The 27,661-nt window shown below is 36.8% G+C and overlaps 1 pseudogene across 1 annotated transcript; it reads left to right on the top strand.

Annotated features, from left to right (window-relative positions):
- Window positions 1-123: 123 nt before the first annotated feature.
- LOC143598844 (ABC transporter C family member 8-like) lies at window positions 124-27,661 on the top strand (annotated as a pseudogene). The gene is made up of 12 exons (XR_013147194.1): window positions 124-131; window positions 325-1,736; window positions 1,823-2,135; window positions 2,364-2,450; window positions 22,994-23,588; window positions 23,664-23,828; window positions 23,909-24,203; window positions 24,726-24,940; window positions 25,539-25,843; window positions 26,833-26,897; window positions 26,990-27,229; window positions 27,482-27,661. The product of XR_013147194.1 is annotated as an ABC transporter C family member 8-like (transcript).

The following is a 27,661-nucleotide window of genomic DNA, read 5'->3' as shown; positions in this document are numbered from 1 at the left end:
CATTTTGTATGTTCACTCAAGTTGTTTTTCGGGTTTATTAATGAGAAAAGATTTGTGAACAGCGTGTTCGCAAAATTACCCTCGTGTTATCTGTGTTTTTATACCATTGAAGAGGCTTCAATTATGACAATGTATGTTTTCTAATAAACATTGAATATTTCAGAGATTTTTTTAAACTTGAATATTAACTGTATTTGATTTTTGATTCAGTACCATGCATGTAACCTTCTGATTCCTAAAATAAATATTTGAACACTAATACTGTGATTCTAACATGTTTTGATCTATAAGCTGATTACTAACTGATATATAAGCTATCTGCAGGGGGGGGCATACATTGTCCGAGCCCTTGTTGGTTGAAGAAAATTCAAGCCAACTAGAAGAACCTAGTTTCTTTAGCAAATTGACTTTTTCTTGGGTGAACCCATTGCTTAATAAAGGTTACAAAAAACCGCTAGTTCTCGATGATATCCCATCTCTAGAATCCATAGACCAAGCTGTGGTTGCCCACGAAAATTTCACAAAAGCATGGATTCGCTTCAAACAGAAAGATTCTTAAACAATGGTAACATGGTTCTTAAAACATTAGCCAGAGTTTATTTCAAAGAGATTGTTATATCAGGAGTTTGTGTGTTTCTTAGGACAATAGCCGTTGTGTGTAGCCCATTATTACTATATGCTATTGTATGCTATACAAACCGTGAAAGTAAACATCTGTATCAAGGGTTTTTTCTAGTCGGGTGTTTATTTGTAGTTAAAGTGACCGAGTCACTAAGTCATCGACAGTTTTACTTTATTGCAAGAAGAACGGGCATGAGAATGAGGTCGGCTTTAATGGTGAAAGTGTATGGAAAACAACTCAAACTTTCTCATTTAGGAAAGAAACGACATTCCGCAGGGGAAGTTGTGAATTACATAGCGGTTGATGCTTATAGAATGGTTGAACTTCCTATGTGGCTTCATGTGGCATGGTCTAGTTTCATTCAACAATTTCTAGCTATTGGTGTATTGTTTTCGATAGTAGGAATAGGTGCATTTCCCGGTTTAGTCCCTCTAATCATATGTGGGCTTCTTAATTTACCATTTGCAAAATCTATTAAGAAATGTCAATTAGAATTCATGGCGGCCCAAGATCAGAGACTAAGATCCACTTCTGAGATCTTAAACAACATGAAGGTTATAAAGTTACAATCTTGGGAAGAATAATTCAAAGAAATAATTGAATCTTGTAGAGAAGTTGAATTTAGCTGGTTGACCGAAGCCCTATTCAAGAAGATTTATGCCACAATTTTGTTTTGGATGTCGCCAACACTCGTTTCTTCAGTGGTATTTTTTGGATGCTTGTTTTTGGAAGTGCCCCTTTAGATTCTGCCACAATTTTTACCGTTTTGGCCACCTTAAGAACTATGAGTGAGCCCGTAAGGTTCTTGCCCGAGGCGATTTCTGCATTAATTCAAGTCAAAGTATCTTTTGATCGGATTAATTCTTTCTTAGTTGATGATGAACTTAAAGATGATTTAGTGCAACTAGGCCAAGAATTGGAGAAACCAGATGTTCGTATTCGAATAAAAGATGGGAATTTTGCATGGGATCCAGAATCGCCTATTCCAACACTTAGTGATGTAAATCTTGAAGTGAAATGTGGTCAGAAAGTTGCCATATGCGGATCAGTTGGTGCGGGAAAATCATCTTTGTTATATGCTATTCTCGGAGAAATATCCAAAACTTCAGGAATAGTAAGTTGATGTATATTGGTACTTGTTTTACCAGGTAATCATTTTGTATTTTATATGACGATATGTACGTCGTTTAATTGCTGCAGGTGGATATTTTTGGATCATTGCTTACGTTAGCCAAACATCTTGGATTCAAAGTGGTACAATTCAAGATAACATATTGTTTGGAAAGCCAATGGATAGAAATAAATATGAAAAAGCCATAGAAGCTTGTGCTTTGGATAAAGACATTGAATCTTTTACCCATGGAGATCTAACCGAAATAGGCCAAAGGGGGATTAACATGAGTGGGGGTCAAAAGCAAAGGATTCAACTCGCACGAGCAGTATACAATGATGCTGGCTTCTAGATGACCCTTTCAGTGCAGTAGATGCACACACTGCAACAACCCTTTTTAAGGTAAGATTTTGCCCAACCTTCGCCACTGTATCTTACTATCAATTTCTTAAATTTTTTTACGTCAATGCGATATAGTATTTGTTTGTTTCCTTTAGTTGATTTTGAAAGTGAATTCCATATACGAGATATAAGAAAATGCAATTTGATTATCAATTTATCATTAACCTTTCAACACCAAATTATATTCAACATTTCTTGACAGGAAATTTTTTAAAATTTTCGTTTCAGGATTGTGTTATGACTTGTCTTGAGGGTAAAACTGTCATTCTTGTCACTCATGAAGTGGAGTTTCTCTCATCTGTTGACAATATTATGGTAAGCAGGATTAAAATTATCATTATTATATTAGGATCTTTTTACATATATACTTCTAAAACATCTTGTTATATGTCATAATATGGTCTTTACCCTTTTAAAACATGAGAATTTTCATTTTTCTTCCCATTAGCTAATAATAAATAAAATTAATTACTAACTAACAGTCTAAGTCTAAGTCTATTTCAATGTATAAACAAATTGGAAAAATTGATATACTACGTTATGTTTTCTTTCTTCATTCAATAGAACAATCAAATTGTTTATGTTTTCAAACTATAATAATTTTATATGTAAATTTGAGTTTTAAAAGGATATATAAATAAATTTTGCGAGTACATGCATAAAATGCATAAAAAATGTAAGTTATATCGCCTACACATAATCTAGACATATGTATTATGGTTGAAAATTAAAAACATATGTACAATTATTATGATTGTTTTTTTTTTTGAATAAAAACAATCAATGTAAAAAGTACAAAGATTAAAAAAATATGTAATGTTATGTAATTCAGTTAACCATATATATACACTATATAATATATAAGGTAATTAGATTTAAATACTTCCAACTTCACTTGTTGACCAAGAGCACTCCCAAATAACAATATATTTACCATTACTTCTAACTTTCACATATTTTTTTTTGACACTCTCAAACTGATGAGACACCAACTCCCTTCGTTTTATTGCCGAGGTTGCATTTTCTTTAAGGAGGTGGCATGCATCATTAAGTGTAATATTGTTTTAAATCCGAAATCCTTGAAAAGCCAAAGCCCTAATCTTAAATCCCTCACCGTAGTGTCTCTCCACCTAAGTTCTCGGACCTTCATTACCATAGCCAACACCACCACAGCTGCACATCAACTGCCCAACCACCACACATACTGCAGTCTCTCTCTCTCTCTCTATATATATATATGTATGTATATCAAAATTTTTCATCAATTCATATTCTACCCCACCGTAATCAGCCACCATACCATCACCAGTGCCATCATTTGAACCACCACCACCACCACTTATACCGTCAAAACCATCTAAAACACCGCAAGTATCTATTTATTTCCTCATCACTATAGATTTTCTCTTTCTCTCTTTAGGTTGGGAATCGATTTCACAAATATATCTTTGCCTCGTCCGAAAAATGAGATGGCCCGATGGTTAGTTCAGAAGAGGCTCTCGTACTCGCTGATGAGGTGTGGTTGACAACGAAAGATGATGAGTGTTGGTGTATGGAACGACATTGGTGGTGACAGGGCGATGGTTGTGGTGGGGTGGGTTGGTGGTTGTAGAACAATAATTTCCATTAAACTAATTACAATACAAATACAGAGGAAATAACAATACATTGCAAATCAATATATAATTATGAAATTAACTATAAAAACAAGAATACAAAAATAAACAAAAGCAAAATAAAATGGTGTTGAGGATTTCTCGTAAAATGAGGTCCCTTAATGTTAGAAAAGTAAAATACAATATTATAATACATACATATGGATAGTGGTTACATCATTTCCTTACTTAGAGATTTGACAACTATTGCTAGCTAGCAAAGGAACGTTGAAGCAAGAATCAAGGACTCTCAATCTTTTTTTTATTGTATTTCCATACTTAAGAATTGTACTCTCTATTTAAGATTTCTTTTTCTCTTATGGAATTACAACGAATACAATCAATAAACAACTTTGATTTTTCCATTTGACAATATGGTATCAAAGCAGAGTACATGGTCTTAGGATCGATCTGCTCGAAATCGCTCATCATCTACCTTTATTTTTTTTCCTTTTTAACACCCGTTCAGCCTTATAAACACCATACTTCACCCTCCTTTTTTGAACCCGTGATAAAAACACCATGGCTGGGAACAATCTCAGCGGTGACCTCGCATTGCAGCACACTAATTTTCTCAAAAATAGTTTCAACAGGCAACATCAAACTCAGAAACAAACCCGGATAGATAAGACAAAATTAAAGTGCAGCCATGGTGGGATGAAGAAACACACCAGAGAGCGGTGCTTTAAACTCGCCGGCTTTCCCGAAGGGTGGAACGAAGGGCTCAAAAAGGGGAATAAAGAAGGAGCAAAGGCGGTGGCTTCCGCCATTGGCAACACCGGGTCTAGCGCTGCCGAAAATCTCGACAACCAGGGTGGAGGATTCGGTGGTGTTGCATCTGCTGAGAAAGAAGTTTCATACCACATGAATAGCGACCAGAGAGGTGAATAGCGACCAGAGAGGTAAAGGGTTTGAGAAAATATTCTCAAACCCTTGTATTTGCAATCCATTGTTTATAGACCCTTTAGTACAGAAAATGCTTAATACATCTCCGGAAGAAAATACGAATTTCAGTAAGGATACTTTGAACGCTTTGTTGTCTAAGCATCCCATCATGGCACCTCCGATTATGCCTGCTTCCTTGCTCTCTGGGTCTCCCCTTGTCGTGGACGTTGATAGTGTGCTTGGGTGCATTAAGTCTTTCCCTAAAGGGACTTCGTGTGGGCGGGACGGTTTGCGAGCCCAACACATTTTAGATGCGTTGTGCGGAGAGGGGTCTCCGATTGCGGATGGTTTGCTCAAGGCTATCTCTGCGGTGGTTAATTTATTTTTGGGGGGAAGGTGTCCTAAGGTGTTGGCAGAGTTTGTTGCGTCTGCCCCACTTACGCCGTTGCTTAAACCGGACAATGGGATTAGACCTATTGCCGTTGGGGCTATTTGGAGGCGGTTGGTCTCTAAGGTGGCTATGAGGGGTGTCGGGAAGGAGATGGTTAAATACCTCGGTGACTTTCAATTTGGGGTGGGAGTCCCCAGTGGGGCAGAGGCCGTGCTTCATAGCGCGAACAGGTTTCTAAATCAGTTTCATTCGGATGGGTCATTGGCTATGCTTACTGTTGATTTCTCCAATGCCTTCAACTTAGTAGATAGGACGACCCTTCTACATGAGGTTCGGAGTCGATGTCCTTCCATTTCTCTTTGGGTGGATTTTTTATAGGGGCAGTCGGCTAGGTTATATGTGGGTGATACTTTCATTAAATCCACCACTGGGGTTCAACAGGGGGACCCTCTTGGGCCTCTCCTTTTTGCCTTAGCTTTGCACCCACTTGTTCACCAAATCAGAGATCGGTGCAAGCTTTTCTTTCATGCTTGGTACTTGGATGTTGGCACGATTATCGGGGATACTAGAGAGGTAGCCAAAGCATTAGATATTATCAGGTCTGAGGGGCCTCGTTTGGGTCTTGAATTAAACGTTAAGAAAACAGAGTTATTTTGGCCAACATGCAATGGGGTGAAGGCACAGGAAGGGTTGTTCCCTTGCGGGATTGGAAGGCGGGTGCTTGGCGTGAAACTCCTTGGTGGTGCTGTAAGCCAGGATGCGGGGTTTATCAGCAGTTTGGCTATGAAAAGGGCATCTAGCGCTGTGGAACTGATGAGCTGTCTCCCAAGACTTCGGGATCCTCAATGCGAGCTTCTTTTGCTTCGCTCATGTATGGGAGTCGCCAAGCTTTTGTTCGGTTTGAGAACATGCCAACCTATGTATGTGGGGGAAGCTGTTTCTATATTTGACAATGGTCTTCGAAGGGCGATTGAGGACATCATGGTTTGTGGAGGTCCGTTCTTTGGGAATCTCCAATGGAGGTTGGCATCACTTCCGATCCGTTATGGGGGGTTGGGTCTCTGTTCGGCCGAGGATGTATCTACATATGCTTTTGTGGCTTCGAGAGCACAGTCGTGGTGTTTGCAAGACCATATTCTTCGGGGTTGTGATATTTATGGGTTGGACTCTGATTATGGGTGTGCGATGGATCGTTTACGTACTTCACTTCCAGATTTTGATCTTAGCGAGTTCTCTAATAAGGACACCGCCCCCCCCTAAAGCCCAACATGTTGTGGCGAGTGCCTTATTTAGTGGAATCGTCAAGAGTTTAGAAGTGAAGTTTGATCTATCCCCTCGCCAAAAGGCGGTGTTTGATTGCCTTCGGGCTCCTCGGGCTCAGGATTTTCTAACGGCCATCCCCATTGAAGGATTAGGCCAACGTATGTCGGGTTTGGAGTATCGGGCTATCCTTAAGTACCGGTAATGATCCCTATGTTCCCAACGGATGAACCTTGCCCAATTTGTCGTAAGGTCTGTTTGGATTCTTTTGGTGACTATGCGGTGCATTGCAAAGAATTGCCTGGCTTTAAATACAGACATGATCTGGTTAGGGATGTTCTGTGTGATGTTCTTAAACGGGCAGGGATTTCTGCTAAAAAGGAGGCCCCTGTTAACTTTCTCACGGATCCTATTGAAGGGAGGTCTACTTTACGACCAGCTGATATTCTTGTGTTCGGGTGGGCAGGGGGAAACACGCCTGTGTGGATCTTACAGGAGTGTCTCCTCTTGTTGGGCTCAGGGACCGTGGGTTTGTTGTGGGTCAGGCTGCGTTGAAGGCTGAATCGGGCAAAGTTGTTAAACACGAGAAAGCTTGTTTAGATAATCAACATGTCTTTCTACCATTTGCCTTTGATACATTTGGTTTTCTGGCTCCAGAGGCTGTGAAATTTTTGAGTAGGGTTCAGCGCGTCGTACACGGAACCTCTTCAGCTTCTAGGTCCCAAAACTTCGTTTTTAGCAGGATTGGCTTTGCTGTTCAAAAGGGGGTTGCGGCGCAACTTGTTGCTTGTTTGCCTGCCACTTTATTGTAATCGTTTTATAGTAAATTATATAAAAAAAAAATTTATTACTTTAAAAAAAAAAAAAAAAAAAAAGTAAAAATCTTAAAAGGTCTATTTATACTAACAAAGAGTCTCAAGAATATGTTTTTTTAAACAAACCCACTGAAGAGTCTAACAATATGAATAACGAATCTATTATTTTTGATACTGGTCAAATGCATAAAGGTTCTATTTTGGAAGTCGCCGGAGATTATGTTTTTCATGAAAATAATTAAATAAATCTATGGGAGAAGTTAATATGGTTGAAAAACATGAAAATTTGAATAAATCATGGATTTTTTATTGTGGTGCTACCGACACCATGACGTATGAATTATCTGATATAGTTTTAAAATCTCAACCAAAAATTAACCACATAAAAACCGCGAATGGGGGGGGGGGGGGTTGTTCCTGTAAAAGGAGGAGGAACCATTGAAATATCACCCACTTTAAAACTTTCGAATTGTCTGTATGTTCCGTCTTTGTCACATAAATTATTATCTATTAGTCATGTGACAAAAGAATTAAATTGTATCTTTTTAATGCACCCGACCTTCTGTATACTACAAGATATCAGGACGGGAGCAATTATTGGGCGTGACACTGAACGCCACAGATTATATTATGTGGAAGAAGTGACTCAACATGGCACTGTAATGCTGGCTCATGGAACTATTAATAGAGAAGCTTGGTTATGGCATAGGAGATTGGGACACCCATCTATCGGTTATTTACATCTTTTATTTCCGAAATTATTTCCCTTAAATGAGACATTATATTTTGAAACTTGTGTCATGGCCAAAAGCCATAGACACACTTTTAAACCAAATAACACGAAAGTTAATTCACCATTTTCCCTTATCCATTCGGACGTTTGGGGAACGGCAAAAGTCGTTGGTGGACAAAATTTTCGTTTTTTGTCATCTTTGTCGATGATTGCACTCGTATGACATGGATTTATTTTTTAAAACATAAATATGAAGTTTTTGATAAATTTATAATGTTTTATGCCATGATACAAACATAATTTAAGACAAATATCCAAATTCTTCGATCCGATAATGGAGGGGAGTACATAAAAGATTCAATGAAACATTTCTGTCAAACGAAAGGAGTAGTTCACCAAACATCATGCCCCCACACTCCCGAACAAAACGGCACTGTCGAACGGAAAAACCGCATTCTCCTAGAAATAACTCGAGCTGTCTTGATTGAATCTCAAGTTCCTAAGTCATTCTGGCCTGAAGCTCTAGCTACTGCTACATATCTCATCAATTGACTACCAACAAAAGCACTTGACCTAAAAACCCCTCTTCAAGCCCTTTCAGAATTTACCAATCTACCACCTGACCTTAAATTGCAACCACGAGTATTTGGGTGCTCTGTCTTTGTCCACATACCCAAAAACAATCGAACCAAACTCGATCCTTGCGCTGAAAAATGTGTATTTGTAGGCTACGGTGTCAATCAAAAAGAGTACTACTGCTACAGTCCAAAAACCAGTCATATGTATACTACCATGAACTGTGACTTCCTCGAAACTGAGTTCTTTTATACCTCCGATCAAAGTGGTCAGGGGGAGAAAGAACATGACTCACTGAGTTGGCTAAAATGGGTTCCAAAATGGGATTCATCATCCGAAGAAGTCAATCACAGTACCCAAGATGAGTCACACACTTCACAACGATCTACTGGACCAACAATACAACAATCTGGTGGACCAACAATCAATGTTCCAGACCAAAATCATCCCAACCTAACATCCGAGATAGAAGTAGAACAAACAATGCAGGTGGAACAAGAAGAATTGATACAAGAAGTGACAAGACAAGCGGAAACGACCAACAATCAGTGTTCCAGACCAGAATCATCCCAACCTAACATCCCAGTTGAACAAATAATACAGGAGGAACAAGATGAACCGATACAAGAAGGAATAAGACTGGAGGAAACAACCGAGGGGTATGTTCTTCCACCAAGAGTCAACAGAGGCATCCCAGCAAAATGATACTCTCCAGAAAGACAGTCTAAATCCTCTAGGTATCCCATGGCGAACATAGCCAGAGGGAACCTTTCCCAAGAAGCCAAGGCCTTTATGTCTTCCCTATACACTGAACAAATTCCTACGTCTGTAGAACAAGCCCTTGAATCAAAGAGTTGGAAGGATGTAATGGATACCGAAATGAAGGCACTAATTAAAAACAACACTTGGGAAAAATGTGACCTTCCTCCAGAAAAGAAGCCAGTGGTGTGCCGTTGGGTCTTTACAATCAAACACAAACCCGATGGAACAATTAAAAGGTATAAAGCACGATTAGTAGCTAAAGGTTACACCCAAACATATGGGGTTGACTACTCAGAAACGTTTTCTCCGGTAGCAAAATTTGACACAATAAGGGTTCTTTTTTCCATCGCTGCAAATGAAGGATGGCCTCTTCATCAGTTTGATGTGAAGAATGCCTTCTTACACGGAGAATTAGAAGAAAAAGTTTACATGGAAGCTCCACCAGGGCAATGAATTTCAAGACACATGAAGTTTGTAGATTGAAGAAATCTCTCTACGGGCTCAAGCAATCTCCTCGAGCTTGGTTTGGAAGATTCACTCTAGCAATGAAGAAATATGGATACCAACAAAGCAACTCCGATCATACATTGTTCCTCAAACAAAAAGGTAAACTTGTAACTTGTTTAATTATATATGTTGATGACATGATAATTACAGGAAATGATGAGGAAGAAATGAGGAAGTTGAAGGCAAACTTGTTCACAGATTTTGAAATGAAGGATTTAGGAAGACTTAAGTACTTTCTTGGAATTGAGGTACTAAGATCCAAACGGGGGATTTTTATATGCCAAAAAAAGTACATTCTTGACCTCCTAGCCGAGACGGGAATGATTGACTGCAAGCCTGTCGACACACCAATAAGGGTGAATCATAAACTCCAGATGGAAAAAGAATCTAAGCTAACAAATAAAGAAAGATACCAACGCCTCGTAGGCAAACTAATATACCTCTCACATACTCGTGCTGATATCGCATATGCAGTTGGAGTGGTTAGCAAGTTTATGCCTCAATCTCAAGTATCACATATGGAAGCAGTAATGAGGATTATCAGTTATCTCAAAGGAACAGTGGGTCATGGAGTTCTCTTCCAGCAAAACAAACATATGGATCCACAAACTTCTGACTGAGGTCGGGTTCCCTCCAAGCGAAGCAAGCAAGATTATGTGTGATAACAGAGCCGCAATACAAATTTCAGAGAATCCAGTCCAACACGATCGTACAAAACACATTGAGGTTGATCGAAACATCATAAAAGAAAAAATTGATGCTAGAATTATAGAGTTACCATTCATCCGATCAGAAGATCAGTTAGAAGATATATTAACAAAAGCTATCAATGGAAGGATATTCAACAAATGTCTTGGCAAGTTAAGTATTGGAGACCCCACTACTCAACTTGAGGGGGAGTGCTAGAAAAGTAAAATACAATATTATAATACATACATATGGATAGTGGTTACATCATTTCCTTACTTAAAGATTTGACAACTATTGCCAGCTAGCAAAGGAACGTTGAAGCAAGAATCAAGGACTCTCAATCTTTTTTTTATTGTATTTCCATACTTAAGAATTGTACTCTCTATTTAAGATTTCTTTTTCTCTTCTGGAATTACACAAATACAATCAATAAACAACTTTGATTTTTCCATTTGACAATACTTAAAACAGATTTGGGCCACCCAGAAATCAGGGATTACAACGTACAATCGAAACAGTATGTACTGTCGGGATTAACTTATCACCCGAACTGTACCTGAAATGATAGCGTGGAGGGTCAAGATATAACAATCATTGTGTGTCTTATCTTTCTGGCTCACTCATACTTGCTATATAAAGCAGTTTCAAGTGATGGCTCACCACTAAGGTGTCACAGATGCAGATATATTTGGTTGAGGCGCTAACATATGGAGCATGACTCACCACTACTAACGACACTTGTCACACACTTTCTAGGCAGTGGATACACGGCTCATACATTCTTATAGTGTTGACACATGGAAGCTACCACACGACACTTGTCACAAAAGATCAGATGTGACGACACTTGTTAAACCTATACACCTAGTGACACCACATAGTACCTGACAGTGGACACATGCCACACTTCCCGGTCCTACCACATAAAAATACTAAGGCGGCTCTCGGTGATGCGAGTGTGCGAAGTGCAAACTACGCCATTAAAGCGCCACATTGCGCACATCGCTCTTCGCCCGAACATGTGCCCTTGCGCGAGCGCGTCAGGTTCCCGCAACCTTGCTCATGCCACTGAATGTGTATTAATGTCATTCAAGAATGCATCCTTGGGAGCTCTCCTTCTTACAAGCCACTTCATAATTTCTCATTCTATCAATGTGAGACAAACTCATTTTCCCACTTTTACTAGTGCGGAATAAACCCACTTTCCATAGTTTACATTCTCAACCATACAACTTAGAGTGTCGATTTCGCATTCATCATTACTCTACCTTAGACACGTTTGCAATTAATTTAATAGTAACACATACTAATCATTATATGTGTCCAAAATTTCCAATAGTGCCCAAATTTAGGGTTTCATCTGTTGCTAGGTGGAATGGTCTGAAGGTGAATAGTGGTAGCTGATGTTGGTGGTGGATGGTAGGGTTTGTGTCCGGTTATTGCACATGTTGTCGGAAAATGAAATGAAGGTGAAGGGGATGGTGGTGGTAGGGGGTATGTCTATAATAAGTTTGAAGGAGAGAGATAGAGAGACTAAATCATGGGGAATAATATAAATATGCGCATGCTACATCAGAAAAGTGTATGTGCCACTTCAACAATAAAACTAACGAAGTTAATGTCCCGCTAATTTGGAAATGCCAAAAGAAACTAAGGTGAATGTTAGAAGTGACAGAAAACATCTCATTAATTAGGAGTGTTTTCAACCAATAAGTGAAAGTTTTGAGTATTTAAATGCAGTAACCCTGTTATATATGATATTAAAACTTTTCGAGGATATAGGTATAGCAACCGTGACATTCATAAATTGGTATAATATTGTACTAAAATAAAATTGTAATACAAAGGTAAAAGAAATAACATTGTACTATCGGTTACAAACAATGTTGTAGATATAGCTAGGCGCTAGTCGGGCGGTAGGGTAGGGACAAACGATTAATCGGAATTAATAGGGATTATCGGAATTTATCGGATTGTGATTTATATGTATAAAATTTCAATATTGACCGTTATTGGACAAATAAGGATTAATCAACGACAAGTCGGTAGACTAGCGATTAATCGACGCCTAGTCAGGATTTTTACAACACTTGTTACAAGAAAAATTAAAAAAAAAAACATGAACAAGAGAAAAAAGAAATGAAAGTTAACGATTCCTCTTCAACATGGGTCTCCTAAAAGTTAGGCTGCTTCTCAATAATAATGTGTTTGTCTTCTAAAGTACAAAATATGATTGGATGTACAGTGTCGGGAAGACATTAGCGTTTGAAACATGTAGCAAGAAAGTGCTCCGATCATTAGAAACTTGCTATGGTTGATTTGTGGTGGGGTTATGAATCCAAGATATGCTTAATTGTGTTTTAAACTAAGGCTTCGGCCTTAGTTTTATACTCGAACCTAATGAGAAACAATTATCTATATATAGTAAACGTGAATGTTGGCGCCGCAGAAAGCTTGAGAATATTGACTTAAAGTTCGGTTTATAGTAAACATAGATTTTGTTATAGTCCAGTGGTCATGCAGTTATTGTAACTACTAAAAATGTTAAACGGAACGCAGGTTCGAGTCTGGCTGATTTGTGGTTACTTAGTTTTTGATTTTTTTAGTTCAGTTACCATAATAAATATAACGGAACCGACCAAATGTCATTTTTTTGGTTTTAGTTCCGGGACCATAACAAATCTAAAAGGAACCGACCGAGTTCGCGCAGACTCGTGGCCTTATTTAAAGCCCATGACCAACAACGCATTTTTGTTTTTTAGTTCCGGTATCATAAGGTACGTAATCAAAACTGACCGAATTAGTGTCAAGTTACCGCGTCAATGTTCGGGACCGACAACGCTTAGTTTTTACCACGGCCCGGGTTTGCCAACCAAATAAACATCGTCTTAAATATTTTGTTTTCTTATATGTTAATTTGACGAATTATTTTTTTGGGTTATAAGTTTTAACCCTCATGTTTTATCAATGGTGTCTATATCGTAACGAACGCAACCGGTAGTGACCGAATTCGTGTGGACTAATCGTTGTAACGCTAAGGTTTACCAACACCCGATTTTCAACACGGGGGTTTTGCCAGCTGTCCCGGCGCAACGGGCCGGGGAGAAAAACTAGTTAATACTAATTTGCATGGGTTGGAACCGAAAATACGTGATTGAACCACGTGGCAGCAAACCCCCCCCCCCCTGATCGTCATTTTAGTCATGCAAAAACCTAGTTAAACTAGATAGCTATAGTAAGTAGAGTATCGTATTCACGAAAAACATATTGCACTTCTCGTTTAATTATTTATTCTAAAACTTCATTTAAAATTAAGTAACTTAAGTGGGTAGTCAATTTTAAGCAAAATTTGAAAAATGGATTACAAAAAGCAAATAAACTTGATTAGAAAACAATAATTTAAAAGTTGTAGACTAAATAACCTAGTTACTATCAAATGAAAACCACATACATTGTTCGTCAATTAAGTTTGATAAATAATTAAAAGACATTATGTTTGGTCATGCTAATTAAGAGAACTCAATTCGATCAATTGACACAACTAAATACGATCTAATCAGTTACACGTTCAATATATAAGATTCAATCCCAATCAATGGTGAATGGTAAACGGATCATTGATAATTAACTCAATCCCAAAATGTTGATGATTTCAAACCAATAACTAATGACATATAAGAATCCCAGATAAATAATTTTTTAATCAGTCGTAAATAAACATACAAGTTTGATTAACCAAATGACTAATCAAAACTCAAATCCAAACACAAATAAAAACCAGATTAAATCAAGTTACTAGCGCAAACCTTACTCCCGAATATGAGTATAAGTGGTCTAGCCTTGAATCTTATGGCGATTTATTGAGGGTTCATAATAGTCCAACTCGAAGAACCGTGCACTGTTGGGAAAAACGACCACCTAGCCACGAATGGTAAACAAAGAGTGTGGAATTAATATTCGTTTGGCTAAACTTTTTCCCGACCCGAATGAACCAATGAGGATGCAAACAAATAGGATATTTAAACGTAAATAGGACACAAGAATTTTAGCGTAGAAAACCTCTCAAGGCGAAAGTAAAAACCACGGAACTACTAGAGCCGCTTCAAATCCACTATAACCAATAATAGCAATACAAAGTCTTCTCTATATAAAACTAAAGGCATACACAAATCATCATATACTTGGTACAAACTGACATCAAGTATATGGAATAAAAGAAACGAGTAAGAGGTAACATCAACGAGAAAATACCGGTCTCTGAAACGTCTCTTATCTTCAAAACACCAAAAGAATGGAGCACGCAAAAACCTTCTCTTCGTAACCTTACTGTGTTGACAGAAGAGGAACCAAAAATTAAAACTCAACCATTTTTTTATGCTTTTGTTGTCGGCAAAATTGAATCCCCCCAAAAGAATATAAAACCATATATATATATATATATATATATATATATATATATATATATATATATATTTCTTTTGTTACGTGTCTCCAAAGACAAAGCCCATCCGAAAAATATTACCACACCAAATTTGTGGTCATGGGCCAAAAAACCTACCAACCTAAAGTTGGTTTGTGCTTATGAACCATTTATTCTTTTTTTTTTTCTTTTCTTATTATTAATAACTAGTAATAACCCATGTAGGAAAAATATTTGTCGGGTTTTCTCATTGGCAAAAAATACCCCAACAAATCTCCGCCTTTTTGTCTATGAGAAAGAACTCACCACCCGGGCGAGTGAACAACATATCTTCAGTTTCTCCTTTTCCAAACCTTTGGTCAACATATCGGAACAATTATCATCGGTGTGAACTTTTTTTAATTTCAAACAACTTGTCTTCAATTGCATCTTTAATCCAATAATACCTCACATCAATATATTTGGTTCTCTTATAAAACATAGAATTCTTAGCAAGGTGAATAGCACATTGATTATCACAAAGAACCACATAACGTTGTTGCATAAGACAAGCTCTTGCATAAATCTTTTCAACCACAATAATTCTTTGCATGCTTCTGATGCTGCCATATACTCTCCTCGGTAGTAAACAAAGCAACACACTTTTGCAGTCTTGACTGCTATGACACGGCTCCCCCTGCAAATAACATCAAATATCCGGAAGTGGATTTCATGTTGTCCATATTTCCTGCCATATCAGAATCCGTGTAACCAACAAGCATCGGCTCCCCATTTCCAAATGTTATATCCAATTTGTAAGTACCCCGGAGATATCTAAGGATCCACTTAACTGCTTCCCAATGCTTCTTACCCGAATTTGACAAGAATCGACTAACAACACCTACTGCATGGGCAATATCAGGTCGTGTACATACCATTGCATACATCAAGCTTCTTACCGCTGATGCATATGGAACACCATCCATCTCTTCAATCTCTTTCTCAGACGTAGGACAATCTTTTTTAGTTAACTGAAAGTTGGGAGTAAGAGGTGTACTAACCACAGTAACTTTAGACATCTTGAATCTGCTAAGCACCTTTTCAATGTATTGCTCTTGTGACATGTGTAACTTCTTTGAAGCTCTATCTCTAGTAATCCGAATGCCAAGAATGTTCTTAGATGGCCCCAAGTCTTTAATAGAAAACGACTTGCTTAAGTCTTTCTTCAGCTGGACAATTCTTTCTACATTCTTGCCAACAATCAACATATCATCAACATAAAGCAATAAAATGATGAAGTCATCATCACCAGACCTCTTAAAGTAAACACAGCGATCAGACGCATTCTTTCAGTAGCCTTGCTTCCCCATAACTGACTCAAATTTCTTGTACCACTGTGTCGGTGCTTGCTTCAACCCATAAAGACTTTTATGAAGTTTACAAACATAATCTTCTTTACCTTTAACCTGAAAACCTCCAGGTTACTCCATATATATTTCTTTATCCAGATCACCATGAAGGAATGTTGTCTTGACATCCATTTGCTCTACCTAAAGAACAATACTAGCAGCTAAACCAAGGATCACCCTGATGGAACTCATCTTCACAACTAGAGAGAAAATCTCATCAAAAAGCAATACCCTTTCTTTGACTGAACCATTTGACCACCAATCTTGCCTTGTACCTAGGGCGTGAGGTATGTTCTTCAGTCTTCAATTTGTAAACCCACTTTTTCTTCAAAACTCTTTTGCTCTTAGGAAACTTCACTAACTCAAATGTATTGTTCTCATACAAGGATTTCATCTCATCTTGCAAGGCTTCAACCCACTCTCTTTTAATCCATGGCCTCTTTGTAATACTCGTGCTCTCCCCGATCAGTGAGTAAGACGTACTCACCGGTTGAATAATGAGTAGAAGGTTGACGGTCTCTCGTAGACCGCCTGAGTGGGACAAATGCAGACATATCTACCGGTAAATCAGAATGAATATCCTCATCATTTTGAATACCATCTTCGTGATGTGGCTCAGAATGCTGAGTAGGAATAGGATGCAAATCAATGAGATCATCAGTGTACTGAGGAACGACCTATGTCTTCTCAATATCTTTCAAACTCTCATATTCCACAAACACAACATCACGACTTCTTACAAGCTTCTTTAAAACGGATCATATAGCATGTATCCAAACTCATCTTGCCCATAACCAAGGAATATACACTGTATGGACTTCACATCAAGCTTTGATCTTTCATCTTTAGGAATATGCACAAATTCTTTGCATCCAAAGATCGCAAATGATGATATGAAACATCTTTGCCACTCCAGACCCTGTCTGGAACATCAATATGCAAAGGAATACAAGGAGTAAGATTAATAACATGTACCGCTGCATTTAAAGCTTCTCCCCAAAAGGAGTTAGGCAACCCCGCATGTGAGCGCAAACACTTAAAACTTTCAACCAAAGTTCTGCTCATCCAATCTGCTAAACCATTCAACTGTGGTGTCTTAGAAGGTGGCGTTTGATATCAAATACCCTCTACAATAAGCATTGAAATGACCAATATATTCACCTCCATTGTCTGTGCGAATACACTTTAGCATCTTCCCAGTTTGTCTCTCATATAGGGCATGAAACTGCTTAAACACGTCAAATACTTGATTTTTAGACTTTAAAGTATAAACCCATACCTTCCTCGAATGATCGTCTATAAATGTGACAAAATATAAGTAGCCCCCAAGTGTTCTAGTCTTCATAGGACAACATACATCTGATTGCACCAAGTCAAGTATACTTTCTTTTCTATGAGGCGAATGACTATGAAAAGAAACTCTCTTTTGCTTACCATTCATACAATGAGAACACTTCTTTAAATGAACATCGTTCACACCACAAAAGGCACCTTTCTTCAATAAACATACATCCCTTTTTCACTCATGTGAGCAAGTCTTTTATGCCACATATCTGTCACATCAGAATTCGTCAATGAATAACCCGAGTCTCTGGAAATCTTTGGATGTGCCATGTATAACTTTGAAGCTGTTTTACCTCTTGCCACGATCAATGAACCACGAGTGAGTTTCTAAATTTCACCACCAAAGGTACTGTGGAAACCATCATCATCTAATGTGCATGCGAAGATCAAATTAAGTCTAATATCCGGAACATGTTGAACATTGTGGAAAACCAAATCCATTCCAGTATCAAACTTCATACAAACATCCCCAACACCAACGATCTTTGATAGCCTATTATTACCCATCTTGACATTCCCAAAATCACCAGGAGTATAAGACGAATAAAAATCCCTTTATGATGTCGCATGACAAGTAGCACCACTGTCAACAACCCAACTCGAATCATCACATGCAATGTTCACCCAATCATAATAACAACAAATATGTAACTCTTCTGTGGCAGTGTTAGTTTCTAATGTACATTCATCACCGTCGCCTTTCTTATGGTTGTTCTTTTTATTGTTGTAATTGGCCTTGTTGTTCTCCTTTTTCAATTGTTTGTAATATTTTATTGTGTGTCCTTTTCTACCACAATGATAACACTCATAATCTTCAAACTTCCCTCTAGACTTACTGCGGTGCTTTGCTTTATTACTCGGACCTCTGCTATGGCTTCTCCCCCTACTTAGTATCCAAGGCATCTGAATGTGAGGAACCTTGTGACTTTCTTCTCATCTCTTCATTTATAATACCACCTTTAGCCAATTCCATAGTAATAATACCGTTTGCTGTGAAGTTGGACAACGATGTCCTAAAAGTTTCCCAAGAATCCGGTAAAGTACCAAGAAGCCATAAACCTTGTATATTGTCTTCAAACTTAATATACATACCTTCAAGCTGATTAATAACACCCTGAAAAACATTCAAATGATCAGTAATAGGAGTTCCATCACGGTATTTCAAATTTATCAACTGTTTAATCAAGAACAACTTATTGTTCCCGGTCTTTCGAGCATACAACTCTTCAAGCTTGGTCCATAGAGTACGAGCATGACTCTCCCCGCTAATATGGTTCAAAACATTATCATCAACCCATTTCCGAATATACCCACAAACCTTTCTATGCAAAATATTTCACTCTTCAACAGTTTTATCGGTACTAAAATCTGGCAAATAATAATCCTTCACATAAAGAAGGTCTTCCATCTTGCCTTTCCAAACATGATAATTAGAACCATTCAAATTCACCATCCTACCTGTATTAGCTTCCATCGTTCAAACAAGCCTTAAGCCAAGAATAAGAGTCGAAGCTCTGATACCACTCTGTTGGAAAAACGACCACCTAGTCACGAACGGTAAACATGAAGTGCGGAATTAATCTTCGTTTGGCTAAACTTTTTCCCAACCCGAATGAACCAATGAGGATGCAAACAAAGGATATTTAAAAGTACATAGTACAAAAATTTTTTATCGTGGTAAACCTCTCAAGGTGAGGGTAAAAACCACGGGACTACTAGAGCCGCTTCAAATCCATTATAACCAATAATAGCAATACAAAGTCTTCTCTAGGTAAAACTAGAGGCATACACAAATCATCATATACTTGGTACAAACTAACATCAAGTATATGGAATAAAAGAAACGAGTAAGAGGTAACACCAATGAAAAAATACCGATCTCTGAAACGTCTCTTATCTTCAAAACACCAAAAGAATGGAGCACGCAAAAACCTTCTCTTCGTAACCTAACTGTGTCGACATAAGAGGAACCAAAAATTAAAACTCATCCTTTTTTTGTATGCTTTTGTTGTCGGCAGAATTGAATCCCCACAAAAGAAAATAAAAACACACACACACACACATATATATATATATATATATATATATATATATATATATATTTCTTTTGTTACGTGTCTCCAAAGCCAAAGCCCATCTGAAAAATATTACCAAACCAAATTTGTGGCCATGGGCCAAAAAACCTACCAACCTAAAGTTGGTTTGTGCTTACGAACCATTTATTCTTTTTTTTCTTTTCTTATTATTAATAAATAGTAATAACCCATGTAGGAAAAATATTTGTCGGGTTTTCTCATTGGCAAAAAATACCCCAACAAATCTCCGCTTTTTTGTCTATGAGAAAGAACTCACCACCCCGGCGAGTGAGCAACATATCTTTAGTTTTTCCCTTGCCAAAGCTTTGGTCAACATATTAGAACAATTATCATTGGTGTGAAGTTTATCAAGTTCAAACAACTTGTCTTCAATAGCATCTCTAATCAATAATACCTCATATCAATATGTTTTGTTCTCTTATAAAACATAGAATTCTTAGCAAGGTGAATAACACTTTGATTATTACAAAGAACCACATAGCGCTGTTGAATAAAGCCAAGCTCTTGCATAAATTTTTTCAACCACAATAATTCTTTGCATGCTTCTGTTGCTGCCATATACTCTCCTCGATAGTAGACAAAGCAACACATCTTTGCAGTCTTGACTGCCATGATACGGCTCCCCCTGCAAATAACATCAAATATCCAGAAGTGGATTACATGTTGTCCATATTTCCTGCTATATCATAATCCGTGTTACCAACAAGCATCGGCTCCCCATTTCCAAATGTTATACCCAATTTGGAAGTACCCCACAAATATCTAAGGATCCACTTAACTACTTCCCAATGCTTCTTACCCGGATTTGACAAGAATCGACTAACAACACCTACTGCATGGGCAATATCAGGTCGTGTACATACCATTCCATAATCAAACTTCCAACCGCTGATGCATATGGAACACCATCCATCTCTTCAATTTCTTTCTCAGAAGTAGGACAATCTTTTTCAGTTAACTCAAAGTTGGGAGTAAGAGGTGTACTACCCACATTAACTTTAGACATATTGAATCTACTAAGAACCTTTTCAATGTGTTGCTCTTGTGACATGTGTAATTTTTTTGAAACTCTATCTCTAGTAATTCGAATGCCAAGAATGTTCTTGGCCCCAAGTCTTTCATAGAAAACGACTTGCTTAACTCTTTCTTCAGCTGGACAATTCTTTCTACATTCTTGCTAACAATCAACATATCATCAACATAAAGCAATAAAATGATGAAGCCATCATCACCAAACCTCTTAAAGAAAACACAGTGATCAGACGCATTCTTTCAGTAGCCTTGCTTCCTCATAACTGACTCAAATTTCTTGTACCACTGTCTCGGTGCTTGCTTCAACCCATAAAGACTTTTATGAAGTTTACAAACATAATCTTCTTTACCTTTAACCTGTAAACCTTCATGAGATCATTAGTGTTCATCGTCATTAACGGTGCCATGTCATCGTCATTTTAAATACCATTTTCGTGATGTGGCTCAGAATGCTGAGTAGGAATCGGATCCAAATCAATGAGATCATCAGTGTACTGAGGAACTACCTGTGTCTTCTCAGTATCTTTCAAATTCTCATCTTCCACAAACACAACATCACGACTTCTTACAAGCTTCTTTAAAACCGGATCATATAGCATGTATCCAAACTCGTGTTTTCCATAACCAAGGAATATACACTGTATGGACTTCACATCAAGCTTTGATCTTTCATCTTTAGGAATATGCACAAATGCTTTGCATCCAAAGACCCGTAAATGATGATATGAAACATCTTTGCCACTCCAGACCCTGTCTGGAACATCAATATGCAAAGGAATACAAGGAGTAAGATTAATAACATGTACCGATTTATTTAAAGCTTCTCCCCAAAAGGAATTAGGCAACCCTGCATGTGAGAGCAAACACTTAAACCTTTCAACCAAAGTTCTGTTCATCCGTTCTACTAAACCATTCAACTGTTGTGTCTTAGGAGGTGGCCTTTGATGTCAAATACCCTCTACAGTAAGCATTGAAATGACCAATATATTCACCTTCATTGTCTGTTCGAATACACTTGAGCTTCTTCCCAGTTTGTCTCTCAACTAGGGCATGAAACTGCATAAACACATCAAATACTTGATCTTTAGACTTTAAAGTATAAAACCATACCTTCCTCGAATGATCATCTATAAATGTGACAAAATATAAGCAGCCCCCAAGTGTTCTAGTCTTCATAGGACCACATACATCTGAATACACCAAGTCAAGTATACTTTCTTTTCTATGAGGCGAATGACTATGAAAAGAAACTCTCTTTTGCTTACCATTCATACAATGAGAACACTTATTTAAATGAACATCTTTCACACCATACAAGGCACCTTTCTTCAATAAAATAGACATCCCTTTTTCACTCATGTGAGCAAGTCTTTTATGCCACATATCACTCACATCAGAATTCGCACATACCCACAAAGTTTTGTGAGGGTTTCTATCGCACATACCCACAAAGTTCTTCGGGTTGTCCTCGAAGCGCTAAATTTTAGGTCCTCGGCCTAGACAATCGCTGATATCCCACCAATCAACAAGCATGAACTGTGTGCATTAGAGCATTCCCAGCCCATCTTTCATCCCTAGCTCTATACTTACATTAAAATCATTATATTTATGTATTCTAGTTAATTAAATAATACTTATTACACATTTATCATCGTAATTTTGTATGTCCTCTACTTACAATGAATTCAACAAATATTGAAAAATAATGAGGACAAACAAAGTTTCCTTAAATTTAAAAAAAGATCGTTAACTTTTCTCTCTCTAGTCTCCTTTACTAACAACCACTCAAAATCACGTGCTATAATTTACACCAAAAATTTAAGGGAATGATTGAGATGGCTCTTAGGTAGGAACCATCAGTAATAGTAATTGTGTAGAGAACTACCATCAATAGTCAGTTGATACTTTTTTAATTGGTAAGAGCCCTTAGCATGAACGCCAATGCAGTCCCCACCTCTTAGGGTCATCACTTATTCCTTAGTAGAAAGAAGTAGTAGCAAATAAGTCTCCCACTTATAGACCCAGTTTTTTCAGAGCTTTTCCATTTCAAACACCACTTTAAATATCAATATCTCATTCATTTTATATTCATTTTGCTTCATTGCGAGGCTCTTATCGAGGATATCACAAACTTATTAAGTGAGTTTTCATTAAATAACTACTACACGGTCCAATTTAGTTGGTAAAACGCATATTTTTCACTTACTAAAATACATGCGTTTTCGAGATTTTTATTTTTTTCCAGCAAATTAGTAAATGGTTTTTTCAATCAATATAACCAGTTGTGGTTGTTCTTAATTATAGGTTATGCAAGATGGTCGGGTTACACAATCAGGAAAGTATGAGGATCTCTTAATGGCAGGAACAACTTTTGAAGAGCTTGTGAATGCTCATAAAGATGCCATTACAAGCTTAGATACTGAAACTAAAAGCGAAGGCAACGACACATATAATAATAAAAGTGGGGTAAGTAGTAACAACAAGGAAAAGATATTCACAGGAGTACAATTGACTGTGAGTACAATTGACTGAAGAAGAAGAAAAGGAGACAGGGAATGTTGGGTGGAAGACATTCTTAGATTATGTTGTCATCTTAGAAGGAGTATGGTTTTTTGTTTTATGTGTCATAAGTTATGTTGGTTTTGTTGCTCTTCAGGCTGCAGCAAGTTATTGGCTAGCATTTGGTATTCAAACCCCTGAAATCACCACTTTCATGTTGATTTGTATTTACACTTTGGCTTCAACTACAAGCATTTTCTTCGTGTATTTGAGATCGCTCTTTGCTACACTTTTGGGATTAAAAGCTTCTAAATTACTTTTCCATAAGATCACAGATTCGATTTTCACTGCTCCGATGGTCTTCTTTGACTCTACTCCAGTTGGTCGAATACTAACAAGGGTAATTTAGACATCATTTGCCTGTACATGCTGTACTATTTGGAAATATTTAATCTATTGTACTAGCTTCATGCAGATCTCATCTGATTTGAGTGTGGTTGATTTTGACATACCATTTTCTTTCGCCTTTGTGGTTGGTGGTGGCCTTGAATTACTTGTCACAATTGGTATTATGGCTTCAGTGACTTGGCAAGTTCTCATTGTAGCAGTCTTTGCCATCGTGGCTTCAAAATATGTACAGGTGAATCCTCATTAATATTATCCTTAATTACTACAAGTGTTGTTAGTCCCATGACTAGTATAAGATCTTTTCTAAACTAGGGATATTATCAACCAACTGCAAGGGAACTAATGAGAATCAATGGAATCACAAAAGCACCTGTGATGAATTATGCATCTGAAACATCACTTGGAGTTGCAACAATAAGAGCATTTAAAATGCAAGATAGGTTTTTTAAAGAATACCTAAAATTGGTGGACAAAGGTACAAGTACTTTGATATTCTCAAATGCAACTTTAGAATGGTTGATTTTGAGAACGGAAGCCTTTTCAAACCTCACCCTAATCACAACTGGTTTTCTTCTGGTTTACACTCGAAAAGACTCCGCGTCTTCAGGTATGCTTGTTATATCAAAACAAGTTTGGTTTGGTCTTCTTTGTGCTATAATCAACCTTAAAAACCTACTTTTGATGTAAGTTGCAACTAACTTTTAAAGTTTTATCTATTGAAACGTGTCCAGCTTTTCACCTTTTAAAGTTTCTATATAATATATCAAACTTTCAAAACATACCTCTTGATGTATTCTAGTAGTTCCTTTTTGTTATTTTAATTTTCTACATCAAATGGTAACATACAATAGTAAAAAATGGAAAGTATCTACACGTTCTATTAAGTTTTAAAAGTTGTAACATATAAAAAATAACTTCTTAAGTCCCATACACACAATCAAGATATTTGTCTAAGTTGATACATCTTGGCGTATTTAACACCCATTTTTAGGTCGTTATTAATTTGGAAGTTTTGAAAGTTCCTAACATCAAATGTTAAGACTTAACGTCTGCAATGACAATAGGTTAAAACATTTTAATGCCCTGTATATATTGAATTGTTAACTACAGAAATTCGATCTTTGTATAGGGTTGGTTGGCCTCTCTCTATCTTATGCGTTGGCACTATCGAGTATACAAGTGTTCTTTACTAGATGGTATTGCAGCTTAGCCAATTACATCATATCGGTAGAAAGAATCAAACAATTTATGCATATTCCACCTGAGCAACCAGCAATTGTGGAAAACAATAGACCGCCTTCATGTTGGCCTTCCAAAGGAAAGATACAGTTTGAGGATCTAAAGGTAATTAAAATCATATTATTCAGCTTTTCTGATGAAGAACTGAACTGACATTACAGTGCCCTTTCTCTTGAAACTATAGTACTTAAAAGATCTTATTTAAAGTGACAATGTTTGACCAACATACTCAAAGATTGAGTTTATTACGTTGCTTTTACTTCAAACATGTCAAATTAAACAAGTTGGCTAAAAAGGAATGAATAAAAATGGTTGTAAGTAGCCTAAAATATATGATGGATAGGATTTTGTTGTGTTTAATTGAAACATCTCACTAAAAAAAAAAACTAAAAAGGACTTATTCATGACTCCATTCATAATATTTTCATCTCAAATTGACGAGGTAGTTCTAGGTAGTTAATGTCATTTCCATTTTGGTGGGAGGGGAAGGAGGTTAGAGTGTAGAATAAGAGGTCAATCAGAGTTCAATACATGTAGAGTGTAACATTTAGTCGTTAAAAAAAGTTCTAGGTGGTTAATGCACGTACTCCCGCCGCCATTTTACGTGTAACTTAAATTAGAAAACAATTTGATGACTGTTACCTACCTTGACCATCTTGCCACATGCACATCTAAATTAATGGTGTTTTGGTTGTGATTTTAGTTGAGGTATCGTCCAAACGCACCACTAGTTCTCAAAGGAATTACTTGTACATTCAAAGAAGGGACTAGAGTAGGCATTGCTGGAAGAACAGGAAGTGGCAAGACCACACTAGTAACAGCATTATTTCGTTTGGTGGAACCTCATAGTGGGAGAATTCTTATAGATGGGCTAAATATTTGCCGTATTGGACTCAAAGATCTGAGGATGAAAGTAAGTGTCATTCCACAAGAACCCACCCTTTTTCGGGGTAGTATTCGAACAAATATGGATCCGCTTGGTCTTCATTCTGATGATGACATATGGAAGGTAAGGATAAGCATGATTACAGAACTCTTAAATTATTTAAGAACTTGAAGGAACCCTTGAAAATTAACGTTTTCGATAATTTTTTTTGTATGTTAGTGTTATTTGAGTGTAGTTATATCACTTTTTATATCTATAATTACGATTACAATTATGAAAATTAGTTTTTAAACATATCTAAACTTTTTTCTGCATATATGTAAATTTTCTATTACATAAATTTTACACATATGTAAACTTGTGATTTATATATGTAATAACAAATTTATATATAAAATATGGTAAAACTAGTCTCAAACAATGTTAATATATGAAAAAAATTAAAAAAAATGTTTGTTTCATATGAGTTCCTAGAAGTTTTTAACATTTTAGGGGTTCTCAAATGATACTAACCCTGGAAGGTAACTTTCTTATCTTCATAACTAGATATCATGATGCAGTTTAGACTCATTTACTAATGAATAAGTATACTTGGCTTGTGATTTTTATTCTTATAAAAAATTAACAATAATAGCTTTAAAGGAATCCGATCAAATGGGTCGAAACTCGCCAAAATGTATTATAACTTAGTAACTTACTAACCCTCTTAAACTATTTAAAATCATATTGTATTAGATCAATTTAGGTTTTACTACGTTAACATAATATGATTTTTATTCTTATAAAAAATTAAAAATAATAGCTTTAAAGGAATCCGATCAAATGGGTCGAAACTCGCCAAAATGTATTATAACTTAGTAACTTACTAACCCTCTTAAACTATTTAAAATCATATTGTATTAGATCAATTTAGGTTTTACTACGTTAACATAATATATATAGTCGAGTTATATCATATTACCAGTTAAATAACAAGTAATTGATCATCTTTGAAGTATGTATTATTTATAAATGCATATAAGCATTCGACAAAAAATGCTTTAGTTACGCCAAGTCCACCAAACCCTACCTTTGTTTATGCAATAAAACGCATGATTTAAATGGATTTTCCGGCATTAGAGAAATGTCGGCTAAAAGACACGATCAGATGTCTTCCAAATTTGCTAGATTCTTCGGGTTAGTCGATTTTATGATTATATCATATATACTAGCTAGCAAAAATCTAAATCATGACTTGGATGATCACTATATATATATTTGTTTGTTAGTGAGTGATGAAGGAGAGAATTGGAGTGCCGGACAAAGACAGTTATTCTGTTTAGGAAGAGTTTTACTTAGAAGAAACAAAATTCTAGTACTTGATGAAGCAACCGCATCCATTGATTCTGCAACAGATGCCATTCTTCAGAGAATCATAAGGGAAGAATTCTCAAGTTGCACTGTCATAACCATTGCCCATAGATTTCCAACAGTTGTAGACAGTGACAAGGTCATGGTTCTCTCTTTTGGTATGTTCAGGCTTCAACATTGTTCGATTAATTAAACAATTTTAACAGAGTCGGTTTTGCTATTAAAAAAGCTCATTACGACGCAGCTTGTTGCCCGTTTAGAAACATTTTTTTTATATTAATTTTATAACTGAACATGTATTAAATATGATAATCTTTAAAAATACATTACAGGCAACTTTTAACCCGTTTGACTTGTTTCTTTTAGTCAACTTTTTAAAATTTAACCAATATGATCTTGTTGATTTATAGGGGAAATGGTGGAGTATGATGAGCCTTCAAAGCTAATGGGAACAGATTCTTTTTTCTCCAAGCTTGTAGCTGAGTACTGGGCTAGTTGCAGAAATAACTCTGCTAATAAATTTGATGGCTTTCAATGAGAGCAAAACAATATCTATTTTTTTTGTATTTATAATGTTCCTTTTCGTTACA

The sequence above is a fragment of the Bidens hawaiensis genome, unplaced genomic scaffold (assembly GCF_021521415.1).
Source record: "Bidens hawaiensis isolate Kalapana, Puna unplaced genomic scaffold, B.hawaiensis_p1.1 tig00050919_1, whole genome shotgun sequence".
NCBI lineage: Eukaryota > Viridiplantae > Streptophyta > Magnoliopsida > Asterales > Asteraceae > Bidens > Bidens hawaiensis.
The sequence above is the reverse complement of the archived record's forward strand: the minus strand, read 5'-3'. Positions and strand labels throughout refer to the sequence as shown.